Source organism: Cyphomyrmex costatus, unplaced genomic scaffold (genome assembly GCF_001594065.2).
Source record: "Cyphomyrmex costatus isolate MS0001 unplaced genomic scaffold, Ccosl1.0 scaffold29, whole genome shotgun sequence".
Taxonomy (NCBI): Eukaryota; Metazoa; Arthropoda; class Insecta; order Hymenoptera; family Formicidae; genus Cyphomyrmex; species Cyphomyrmex costatus.
In genome coordinates, this window is record NW_017277017.1 from 759,511 (window position 1) to 772,703 (window position 13,193).

Consider the following 13,193-nt stretch of genomic DNA (forward strand, 5'->3'; position numbering starts at 1 on the left):
AGCTCTTTCCTTTCCTTTCGAGACCTGTCTATTCGGACAGGTCGAAAGAGAACGAGATTACATATGAAAGTACACATTCGCGTAAGACAATAAGTTAAAGTTAGACGTACTACGGATTACACGGAACGATTTTGCTGAATGATCTAAAATTTTGTTGAGCACAGATGTGAACATAATTTTATTGACTCATTAAAATAATATTGTTGGAAACTTAAATTACTAGAATATCAAAATTTTTGACAGCACATTGTTATTATCATTTTTTAGTTTCCAATATAATTATTTTGAGACCTCGATAAAATTATTTTCAGATCTCTGTATTTATCAAAATTTAAATCTTTCAGTAAAATCTTTCGTGTAAATATATTAACGATCCTTTAACCATCCAGAACTGACGATGCATCTATTTGACTTGCAATTATAAGTCTCTCCATGAAAAATGTCAAATACACATAATTCAATTTTCATTATGTTACACATCTGCCAATTTGGATTATTCCTTATTAAAATATATTTAGTATTCAAATATATACTTAGAATTAAAATACTTTTTTATACAAATTACGTTATTTTGGTTTCTTGAAATTAATTAGTGCTTTATTATTAATAAATTAAGTGAATCTTGCAGACTCGTCGTCAGTAACTTTTACAGATTTTAACGTCAGCTTTGGAAGGTTAAATGTCATGAAAGAATGATGATTTTCTTCCGACGATCGTTTCCACTTTTTCTTTTTACTTCTTGCGAGTACGATATCTTACTTAAATTATGGTTATAAACGGTACGTTTATGTCAGAGAATATTTGAACATTTGCCAAAAGTTATTTGAATCTTAATTTACATCTTCCTACTCACATTTTCCATCGTACTTTGTTACCTTACCACAAAATCCAGCTCTCCCACGTAAATCAACTCGTGCGAAATAAACTTGTGCAGGGCGTAAAGAAGCACTCGAATGCAACTTTGAAACATGCAGTAGAGGAGGTACCGCATCCTGAAGTCTCTGAAAACCGTGATAATCTCGAAATAGCGAAGATTGCCAAGGAACGAACACTTCCCTGCAACTTTCCTCACAACGACGATGCATTGCTACGAAACGATCCAGGATGTCGTCAGTGTGAGATATACGAAGATAATGGAACGTTCTTCCGGAAATTAAGTGCCACACCGATCCACCCGACCAGTATGTTCCTCTGCTTATCTCACAGCTCCTTTGGAAAATGTCTCCGTTTTTAAACTCCTCCGCGGCAATAACGCTGTTTAACTTATCGATCTCTTCCGAGTTGTAATTATTCACTTTCGCAAATTAAGGTCCAACAAGATGTATGTATTAGAGAATACACCAGGAAATAAGTTACATATAACATACCTGTTAGTTGTAATTTTCTAATTAACAATGTGACTGTAATATAACACATGTATTATATCATAATTACATATATTGTTGAGTGGGAAATGATAACTAACAGGCACGTTGTGTGTGTGTTATTATGTAACTTAGTGTTCGGTGGACACCGTCTGAATTGCAATACGAAAAATGAAATGATACAAGGAGAAAATGATTTTACTGGATACAGATTTGAAAATAACGTTGTTAGAAATTCAAATTGGTTACTATAGTACATCAAAAATATCAAAATTCTTTGCAACGTTGCTCATCACTTTCTTCAACATAATTATGTATTTTAGTCCAACAAAATTATTTTCGGATCTGTACCTAGTAAAATTTTGGATTTTTCAGCAGACATCAGAAATTCCCAATCGATACTATTTAAAAGTGTGACATAACACTATGTTATTATTTTACACTTAACAATATAATTGTAGCATAGTATATAATGTTATATAACAGTTACATTGCTGAGTGCAAAATAATTATAATAGATGTTGTGTTACTTTTATTTGATGTCAACGAGAATCTTTTTATCAGCACTGAACCATATTACACAGACAATTCATGCGTAGTAAAAGAGATAATGATTCTTACTCTACTCTAACATCGTCGTTTTTATGAAGGACATTTCGAAAAAGTACCTAAACTTTTCAATCTTTTAGTGTGTGTCTCGTGATGATAAACTATTTCCACGGAAATACTTGGCTGTTTCTAAGAAGCTCTAAGTTTTATTACATCTTATCCTTATTACGAGACTCATGTTGTCGTTGTTCTGAAGAATATTTCGTGCTTCTTTAAACCTCGTTAGGTCCTCGTGAGTCGATAAGCTTCTTCTTTTAGATTCGCTCTATCGTTTTGAGATCGCAGTCGGCTTTTATCGAGACTCAATAATGTGCTTGGGTTCTTTATCCTTTTTATTATTCTATTCGTGTCATAAGTGTATCAAAGAGTGTCATCACTTTCTCCGGATCTTTCAGACCCTCGTATGGCCACCAACTGTGCCATTAAAAGAGTACTTCTCCAACGGCCATCCATCGATTTTATGATTTTATCTATTTGATACATATGACATTTTTATTCATTCGATCTATGTTGCGTACAGAACGAATATCCTCATGAAATTTACAATCGTTTTCATAGAGAATTGCATATTTTTTAATAAATTCTTGAGAAAGTACATGTACCATTCATAAATTCGAAAATGCTTGCGATTTTCATAAAATGTTAAATATCACAGCGGAAAAAAATGTCATAGAAGTTTTTAAAAATTGAAAAATGTATTTAGAAAGAGAAGATAAAACTATATTGTTTAGTTCTCTGTTTTTACAATATTTTATTTCTAAATTATGTAAAACTGAAATTTTCTTTTTTGATATTATTGTTTAACTTTAAAATGCTACAGTGTGATGAAACACGCGATCGAACCCAAATTAATAAAAACGTATTTCAATATTTTAAAGTAGATTTTCTAAGCTTCAAAATGATTTTTTTTTAATATTGATAATTTTTTACAATAATATCGAATTTTTTGTGTACAAATTTATTTTTACAAAATGTTTTTTAACTTTAAAAATAATGACCAAATGAGACAATGTCACAACGGTCTAAGCTGGATCACTAGTGCTGTTAAATAATTGCGTGTAAATTTATATATTACGTATGTAATTCTTCGATTGCGCGACGAAATTTTATCAGACTTGAAACACACATACGCAACACTAATAAACTATCACAATAATATCACGAGTTAAACTGATTAACAATTATTGATGCTATTTACGCATCTTATATCGATCTTGAAAATGTTGAACAACCTATTAAAAACTGTAAATAATTAATTTTTTATTGCGAAAAATATTACTTTAACCGGGAGTTGAACCCAGATCTCTGGCATTCCATTCTCGCACGGAATGTGCGAGTGATCCAGCTTAGACCGCTACTTTTCATGAAATGTGAGAAAATGCAAATGTTCCTGAATTTACGAACGAAAGTATATGTTATGAAAATAGAAAAAAAGACAGCAGACGAAGAAGAATAGCTATCTATTATATAGCGGTCTATAACTTTTAGATTTAGATTCACTTGGCAAGAATCGATCCAGCTCGGACAGTTTACAAAGTAAGGGATTCTCAAGTAAGGTTTACGAAGAACCAAGGCCATCGGATGTGACGGACCGTGAACCGGAGAAACCAATAGGCACTGACGTGATAGTATCTAACACCGATATCTCGGACAATAGCGTGACTGTGTCAGTGATTTGTCCTGAAAAAACTCCCGAGCTTTTCAGAAGGAATCAATCGAAAAGGAAACGCGAGGACGATGCGTCGCTAGATAAATTCTCTCATCAAAGCGACATTTCCGCCGTCTCAGGTGAAAGAATTTAAATTCCATTTCCGTATTCGTCAATTTTCTAGACCAGCTGTGCATTATACATTAAGTTAATAATGAGCAATAACTGCTGCATTACTGTTTGATCGTTAACCTATTTCCTTTTTCCTGATTGTTTAATTATTTTTTCTCTGGAGCTGATGATGGGTCTATTGGACCATTCAATGATATTCTTTATCATTTATATCTGCAAATTTAAGTTCATTATTTTTATTATTATTATTATTATTATCATTAAAATAAACTTTGACATTAAAAATGTCCAATATAGCCTTCCCCATTTAAATAAATTTATTTATTCTTATGTGTTTATTTATTATTAGTATGTATCCAGAAAACTTTTTTTCGAAAGATCTTTCAGCAAAATCATTTTTTCCATGCATACATTATCAAACAATCCTTTAATCTTTCGGAATTGAGTTTTATTAGATTGATAATTATAAATCTCATTGTTAAAAAATGTCAATTCAATTTTCTTTGTGTCATTTTGGTCCTTGAAATTAATTAGCCTTTTAGTATATTAAATCTCACAAATTCAATATCGGTAACTATATTACAAATGTTAATGTCAACTACGGTGAATTTACATAATAAATGAGATTCTTTGTTAAATTATGTTTATACAATGACATTCAAAATAGTATTTTATCAAGAAGAAAGATATCAACTTTATTTCTTGCTTCAATAAATACATCTTTGCGAATAAAAAGATTGCAAGAAAGATAATCGAAATTGCAGACAAATCGCTAGCGTGTCGCTGGCGACAAAAAATTTCATCTCTCCGTTTAACCAACAGCTGGATCGTCGAGCAAGAAACGCGGGAGCGACGATCAGTCCATTTTCCCGACTGCTGCAGGCGCGGCAAAAGGATGCTGCTTCTTACTACAGCCCCGACAGACTGATAATCACGGTGAAGTAATTAGTAACCAAAAGAATAAAATTGAAATACGCCGGAAATTGGAACCAGCGAAGGAGGGATCTACCGTTCTCCCGTCGAAATTTGTATCCCAGAGCAAAGTTTCACGTTCGGTATCAGAGAGAAAGATTCCTGTAACAATCAAGCAGGACTCTGCGAAAGAAAATTCTGTTAGTCCTGGTATTCGGGATACGGTACGGAATTCGACGGGATGCCACAAAGAAAGCCGCGAAGAATCGAAAATCGACGAGAGTCCAGCGTCGGGAAGTCAACGGAACGATTCCAACGGAACTGCGAGCGACGCTGCAAGATCGTGTATTCCAAATGTGCGATTACGGGATCGAGATGAGGGTGACTCGGTCCAATGGGAACTGCAGGATGAGCTAAATTACCGGTTAACGCTGCACCGGCTGGAAGTACGCAATTTCTCGTCCTACGAGAAAGGGATTCGGCAACTACAGAGAACGATTATGTTGCAGACCGAGGAGAAGCGACTGAAAGTGAAAATCGCTGAGATGGCTATTCAGGAGATTCGATTCAGGATCCGAGCTTTGAACGAGGACATTCGGCGCGCGGACGAGCTGCACGAGTTGCAGCTGGCACTTGCGACAGCTCAAGCGGTAAACCAGATCGAACACGCGAACACGATAGCGCAAAAGCGCATTCACCGGGATACTGTCATCCGCAGTCAATGGTTCCATTATTTTTTCTTTTTTTTTTTCATTACGTGCGCTAGTCGTGTCATTCGATTTTTCGCGAGAAACCCGATAATCCGATATCTCGTTCAAGCGAAGGGTTTTTCTGCCTATCGAACGTAAATACTATAATCGTCAAGGAAAATATTTTTCATAGAGACACATTTTCCACGTAACACTCGCTTTGCAATATTGTATTGATATAGCATCGGTGTTGTGTGCGGAATACATTTCGTTACTATTAATTACTCGGATGCCGTTCGAAATTTATTTGTGATATTTTTGCGCAAAAGTGGTTTCCTTTTAATTTAATACATACGTATATAAAAAAAATTTTGGAGATTTAGAAAAAATCTAAATTGATACTTTTTTTGCACGTGTACAAATTAAGAGCTACAGGGAGTGTAAAAAGTGTTCGTTGTGTACAGGAGAAATATTTTATTTTAAATCTTCTTTTTATAAAGTAAACATTAATTAGTGATTTATCATCAAAAAATAACAGAGATTACTTTTTAAAAATTTTTACCTGAAAGAGATCTATAACAACTAAAATATATTATCTTAAAATATAAAAAATTATGTATTTGACATGATAAAAGTATCCGTTTAACCACTCATTTTCTGAAATATCGTTAAGTGAATTTTTGTTATTTTTGTGAAGTTCTTTTTTATATTATAATAAATAATGTACTCATTATTAATAAATTACAAATTAATATTTATTTCTATAATTAAGGCTTATATACTTTTATATTTTTTGTATATATTATATATTACATAGTTTAAAACAGAAACATTAATTAGAAATAGGAATATTTATACATTCTATGCACAATTTTAAGAGGATAATATACGAAGAATGTTTTATTTTTATTTACAGGATACCCAAAGGCTGAATGTTTAGAACTCACATAATTCTACAGAAAAGGAAATAGCTGGAAGAATTTTATAAGAAGGGTAGGCGTTGGAAAGAACAAGAAAGACAACTGTATGTGCTTGAAGTTATTTTTATTAATCGCCATCATATCGCATGTCACGATGTCGTCATTTAGAAAAACGCATGGGACCATACAAAATAACAATGCGCTTAGATTTTTGTGGTAACCGAGCAACGTCTCGAGGTCGCGTTATTTGTTGCATTCGCTCTCTGCTTTCGTTTTTTTTTCTTCCCTTCTCCTTCTTTTTTTTCTCTTTGTCTATCGCAGAGCCAGAGCAAGTGCAACCATTTCAACGGATCGTCGATCGTACAACAAACTATGGAACAATAATTTTATATCACCTCTAACAAGACGCCTTTCGTTTCCATCAGTATCATGCCTTTTCTCCTCTCTTATCATTTAATCGAGCTTTTTTTTCCCTCCTTATTAGACTTTCTGTCATCTCGCTCCTTCTCCATTTTCTTCGTATTTACTATTTCTCCTCATATTTAGTGATTGTTAATAATTATCACAGAAAGTTCGTAAAACAATGATGTTGACGTTTATTAAGTGTACATGTCGTGTTCGTCCTTCCGTGTGCACGGAACGAACGCAATGTCATGTGTACATGCGCGTGTACGTGTGGACAGTATCCGTATGTGTTTTATGGGCGTGTCTCTCGAGAATGTATATTATGCATTTAGACGGAAAAGTTTCGCACGTTGCTGCAAATATAGTAACAGTAGTTAGCGTTAGAGTACATACTAGCGGTAATAGTAGCGGTACAAGTAGCGATAAGTGTAACGGTACACATTAGAATAGCCTTCGTGCATCGCAGCTCGCTTAAGAATAGTAATATCTTACTATAGTATAGAGAATATACTTTTCCTTTTATTTTAACGTCATCAAGTTCGAAAAGCTTCGCTCTTTCCGAAGGTCGCCGATGCGTAAAACAAGTGAGAGAAATAGAGAAAGAGTGAGAGAAAAATAGAGAGTGAGAGAGGATAATTGTGGAGAGAAGTGTCGGAAAAAATTCGCGCTTATCCCAATACGTATCTCTGTTCAATTCCTTTGCAATTCCGTTAGATTTCGTCGCCTCCCAGAGCGCTTGTCCTCGGAAGTGACTATCGAAGGAAATATATGAATTATTCACGGTATTGACCGTCGTATTTACACTTTGTAATTTCGTAACGCACTCCAAGTAGTATATTTAACGCGCGGAGATGCTTATAACTTAAGATCCGCTCTAGTGAAATATACACTGGAAAAAGAGTCTGGTCGTATTAATTCTGATAGATTCAACCATAAAGGTGCAAATACTTATAATTATAACCTTTAACTCTTAGTATACATGATGATGAGTTTCTAGTTCTTTATTACACACCATTCGCGTCAATTTTTTCGATACTTTTAGTATACATAAATTATTAAGTGATTTTTACATATATTTTAACATCTTTAGAAAGTATTGTAAAATTGTGTATTATATAGGATCCGGTTCAATAACATATAAAAGCGGACACGACGCGATTCCTTATAAAAGTAAATAAAAATATAGATTAATATTTTTCAATTTTCTGCTTATAGTTTTCAAGAAAATCGAGTTTAAAAATCCGCTGCGTATACTGTTACGGTTAAGCTATGATTCGTCGAACGACATATAACGAGTACAATATTTATGAACAATGTGTGTGTGTGTGTGTGTGTGTGTGTGTTTTTATGGAATCTAAATGCTATTAGATTTAAAGAAAACGTAAAGAAAGATTTTAGTAAACAAAATTTTATTTTAACAATTATAGTATTGCTGGAACTGCATACATGTGCAGCGGATTTTCAAACTGATTTTCTCGAAAACTAAGCAGAAAATCGTAAAATTTTATTCTATATATTTTTTATATCTTTTTTTATAAAGAATCACGTCGTGCCCGCTTTTACATGTTATTCTACTGGATATTATACATAAAAAAGAAAGGATAAAGATTATTATTTAGCTAAGTGCAAAGAAAAGAAATTGTGTAAGACACAAGTGACCCAATCATGTGTACTAAGGGTTAAGAGGGTAAGTGGAATAGTCATCTCAGGTATAGTAGTTCTTTAAAACTTTGTTCTAGAAAATAAAAATAAAAAGTATTGTCTAGATATGTCCGGAAGTCGTAAAATTCATTATTTTTACATTGTTCTACCTCAGAGGCTATAATTATTATGGTATTCTTCATAAAAATATAACATGTAAATTTAACAACATAATATACTAATAAAACTGTAACTGTAAAAGTAAAATCTTTTGAGGTACTTTCAGCACCTATCTGTCAACTTCTTCTTTTTTAAACCATCTACATTTAAAGATTTAATCTACCAAATACATTCTAGACAAGACAACTTCAATCGAGTTGAGATAAATTCAATTACGATAATTACAATTTTGATTGCAATCGTTTTGTTTGTACCTTTTGTTAATACAATCAGAAAATTTTTTCAGTGTAGGATCTGTATATTGAGACTATCTCAAAACTTCTTACTTTTTCCATCTATGATTTCTTTCACCACGTTATAAATTCTTTAGGAGAAACATAGCCAAATAATTTTTTTTATTTAAAAAATTGTTATGTTCAAACAGTGTTAAACTTATTTGAAATGTATCGTAGAATTAAGAATAGAATTTTCCTAATAACTAATGGATTTTCATTAAAAAATTTATTTTTATTCATAATTGAATAATTTTTTGACGACATCTTTCGCCAAAAGAGGCCTACCATGCTGATTAAAAATAACATAACATCAATGTTATAATTTTGCACTCAAAAATATAACTTTTATATAACCATGTGTTATATTTATATTATTGAATACGAAATTATTACATTGACATTATATTACTTTTAGTTGGTATAAGACTGGAGGATGACCGATATTCTCGCTAAGAAAAAAATGGAATGGTCAAAGAATTCATTAAATGGGAGAAGCGGTAACAGTTCTGAGTACTTTAGATAATCGCATAGACACTCTTGTTACGTCAACCTTCTATAACTCACAGTGAAATAACGTTCTAACATCTATTTTCTTGCTATCGCGTTAGATATACCGATTCATGTACTTTTTGTGAAATAACCAACGCTTTCAGGAGGAGTAATATAGTCAAAGTAGCTCAATAACAATCAGGAAATGGGTTACAGAAGGTTAAGCCTCACAATCCTTCTCGAGGCACGTAAAGCTGCAACAGATTTATCTCTAGCTTATTAATACAAAAAATACCAAAGCGAACGAGAAGGCCGGAAATACAGGACGTATAGATCTTGAAAATTCTTATCGAAATCTAGCTGTGCGCGTTGAATCGATAGAAATCACCATAAACGTTCCATTTATTCCCAACGTTGGAAATACAGGTGGAATTCGCGAGATCGCGATAAAAATTCCAAATCTCGGAGTCACCGTGATGGAAGTGCGGTGTGCGGATGCAATCGTCCGACAGCTTTATCCTCGACAGCGCATCCTTTGTCGCTCGGTGACATGTCTCCGACCCGCGTCTCAAAGCCTTTGTCGCAAATTAGAGCCGGTTGCCGTGCTCGATTGCGGTGTAGATATTCGCGGGAAAGCCATCTGTGAAATGACTAATTTCTCGTTCGCGCTGTAATATGGCGAAATTAAATCCGTGTTACCGGAGCCGACGGCTTTAAATTAATTATCGTAATGCGCTTCGGGGGATTCAAGCCGATTGCCGCGTTGCATTATATACGCGATAAACGGCTACAGGTACGAATGCGACGTTGAGACTTGTTTGCCGGATTAAATTTGCATTGAAAACGCTTATTTCACAGCCATTAGCGCTATCGAAATGGAATTGAGTCGAGCTAGCGGTTAAAATTATGTTAAATCGTAAAGAATAAACTGCGCAACCGATGCAACAGATATTCTATCGCACAGATCTCGCTCGAATAAATGTGCAAGCCCGTTTAACGAATACAAATGGAATAATTATCCCGGACCGATAGTTTATGTGTGTAATGACCCTCGGGGTTTCGCGGCGATTACTCTTCGCTCGGTGTTTTTTTTTTCCCCTTCCTTTTTAACACTTCCATCATTCTGATCACGCGTTCGGTGCCTGGATTAAATCGCTAATTACCAACGTTAATGACGTCCCGCTTGGAAAGAGGACGCTCGCGAAAAGACGTGCCGTACCGAGATGAATGTAGAGAAAATGGGGGAAACATCGCCTGGAGCAGGCACGTGTTGGGCTTTTTGATTTCCTTTCCGCGCTCCTTCACCGAGCACTTTTTGTCGCGCGCCGTTTACCTCCTCCGTCCTCCTCTACCTTTCTCCGCGTCGCGAATTACGAGAGACTCTCAGCTCGCACAAAGCGTTCACTACAAGAATTCAGTTAACATTAAAAGCATCTAGGAATTTCACTAAGCGAGATTCGACTCTTACACTTATGCTTCCCGTTGAAAATTGTAAAAATTGCTTAAGACGATGGGTTTTTTTTTTCTGTTTACTTAATAACTCCTTACGAAGATAAACTTAACTCAATACGTACACACCGCTCGTTCGTCTTCTCCTTTCTCTCGCCTTCTTCTATTCTCCGCGTTAAGTCTTGGGCAAGAGTGCATCGGCAGAGCTAACTTGCGCCAGAATAGAGAAGTTTCAAGTCGTCGACGTTTATAAGAAAATCATCAAAGGACCACGGGGGGTGTCCGCGGATATTGGAGAAGCTAAACTTGCTAAAGCTGATGGATTATTTCTTTTCTCATTAAACATTTTTTTAATCTCTCTCTCTCTCTCTTTCTCTCTTCCTCTATTGTGGCGCATGTTGCCTCTGCTGGCGCAATCTTCTCCCACCTGACACGTTGCCGCCAAGATCGATGCGCGAAACGCCGACGATAAAAATCCCGACGAAAATCACGAAACTTTTGTATCTCGATCAAGGCTGACGACAGCGATGTTCTCCCGCTCTTGTAACTTTTGACTGATAACGATACTGTTAATATGCGTCGAAGCGAAATCGGACGTGTGTTAGAAAAATAGAACTTTCGATCGCCGCGATAACTCGACAGAGAAATAAAGAATTACAGGAAAGAGGTTCTCTTGCTGAAGTGATTGCTGTGGGAGATCATCGTTGACTCTCTTCGCCCTGATCGTCTCATATATCGCCGTAGTGATTCATCCTCTCGCCGAGAGTCGTTCAACCGTACGAGTATGCGCCGTCCACAACTTGGACTGAGGTGCACCGACAATTTGATTTAACTAACTCCAGGTCAGTGATTCATTATGTTCAGTTGATTATAATCCTACTTATGCGAGTCCTTTGATAAATTTGGAGATTCGACTTGATTAAAGCTGATAAAATCAAAATTACGACAAAGTAGTTTTACAAGAGCAAATAAAATAACGGAACATTATTTATTTTTCAACTTATCTTGAGCGCGCTTTATCAAGCAGAGATGTGCGATTTAAAATTGTGCATCGTGATTGCGATCTTCCTGGTGAATATGACACATATTGCATCATTATAAATAATAATTTTATCATATAATTTTAAAATGTGTGTAATTTTATACTGTAAACGCAATTTTGTATGCATATTATTTCATATTGTAAATATTATTTTGAATTGTATAATTCATTTCTGAATTGTATAATGCAAATTAAAATATACCTCTAATAACATTTTCAAATATCACTCTAAAAAGAAATAAAGTATATACGCATAGCCATATAAAAATTACTCATAAAGCTTTTGTTCTTTAATAACGTTAAAAGATTAGTATACAGAATTAATTACGACTATGATTACATTGATAAATAAATTAAAATTTATTTATCAGTGTAGAAACGAAACCCACATTTATTGTCAGAAATATTAGGGTATATACGCGCTATTTCGTTAATTAAACGTATACGCTCTTTTGTAATTATTTCTGTGCCTTTGATAAAAATTCTTTTAGACGCTAATATAAACGAAACCAAATTTGTAACATTTAAATTATGTGAAAGAGGTAAAGACAACTTTCATTTTATTATTTTCCTAAATAAAAGGCTTTTACTCAACATCGCTATTTCAAATTGTGGCATCAAAAGAGAGAAAATACGCTATAAAATTTTTTGCAAATTGTTATACATTTTAATATGTACAAGTATTTTTCAAAATGATATTTACAATCATAGAATAGATCCATATTTAAAACGCTTTTATTGATAAATGCGTGCTTTTATGTCAAAAATTATACAGTATATATGTATGTAAAGTGAAATTATGTGCTAAATGCGCGCTCGTTATAAGAGCATTCTAAATACAGGCTATAAAATATATTGAAAACTACTATATCCTCTTGTTTCAGGAAGAAATTAAATTACATTTATTTCTATGTATTATTAATTTGACAATTTATCATATCTCTCTGTGAACATAGCTCATTTCGTTTTTGATTATGTATAATTAATTTTCAGATATATGACTATTTATTAATTAATAGAACAAAACGAGAGTTTTCCATATATTTTGCAAGTCGAATATATCAATTGTAAGTCTTGTTTTATTGAAACATATTTCTATATTAATGTTATATGTATGTTTTGCAAGAATTGTTCGTGTATTTTCTTACTTTTAACGTCATAATTTGAAACAATAATGAGCCTTAATAAATAAATACTTTATTACAAGTACAATTTTAGGCTGAATTTGCGATTTTTAATCACAGTTGCAATTTTAAATTGTTCACAATTTCATGATTAAAAATCCACTTGTGCATCGTATTACGATAAAAAATCGGAGTGTTAGCGGTACATTACAAAATCGCACATCTTTAATCTTAAGAAGATTTTAATTCATGCCACAATTATCAAAGAGGGTTTAATACTAAAAATATAAAAATTTCTCCAACTTCATCATAAT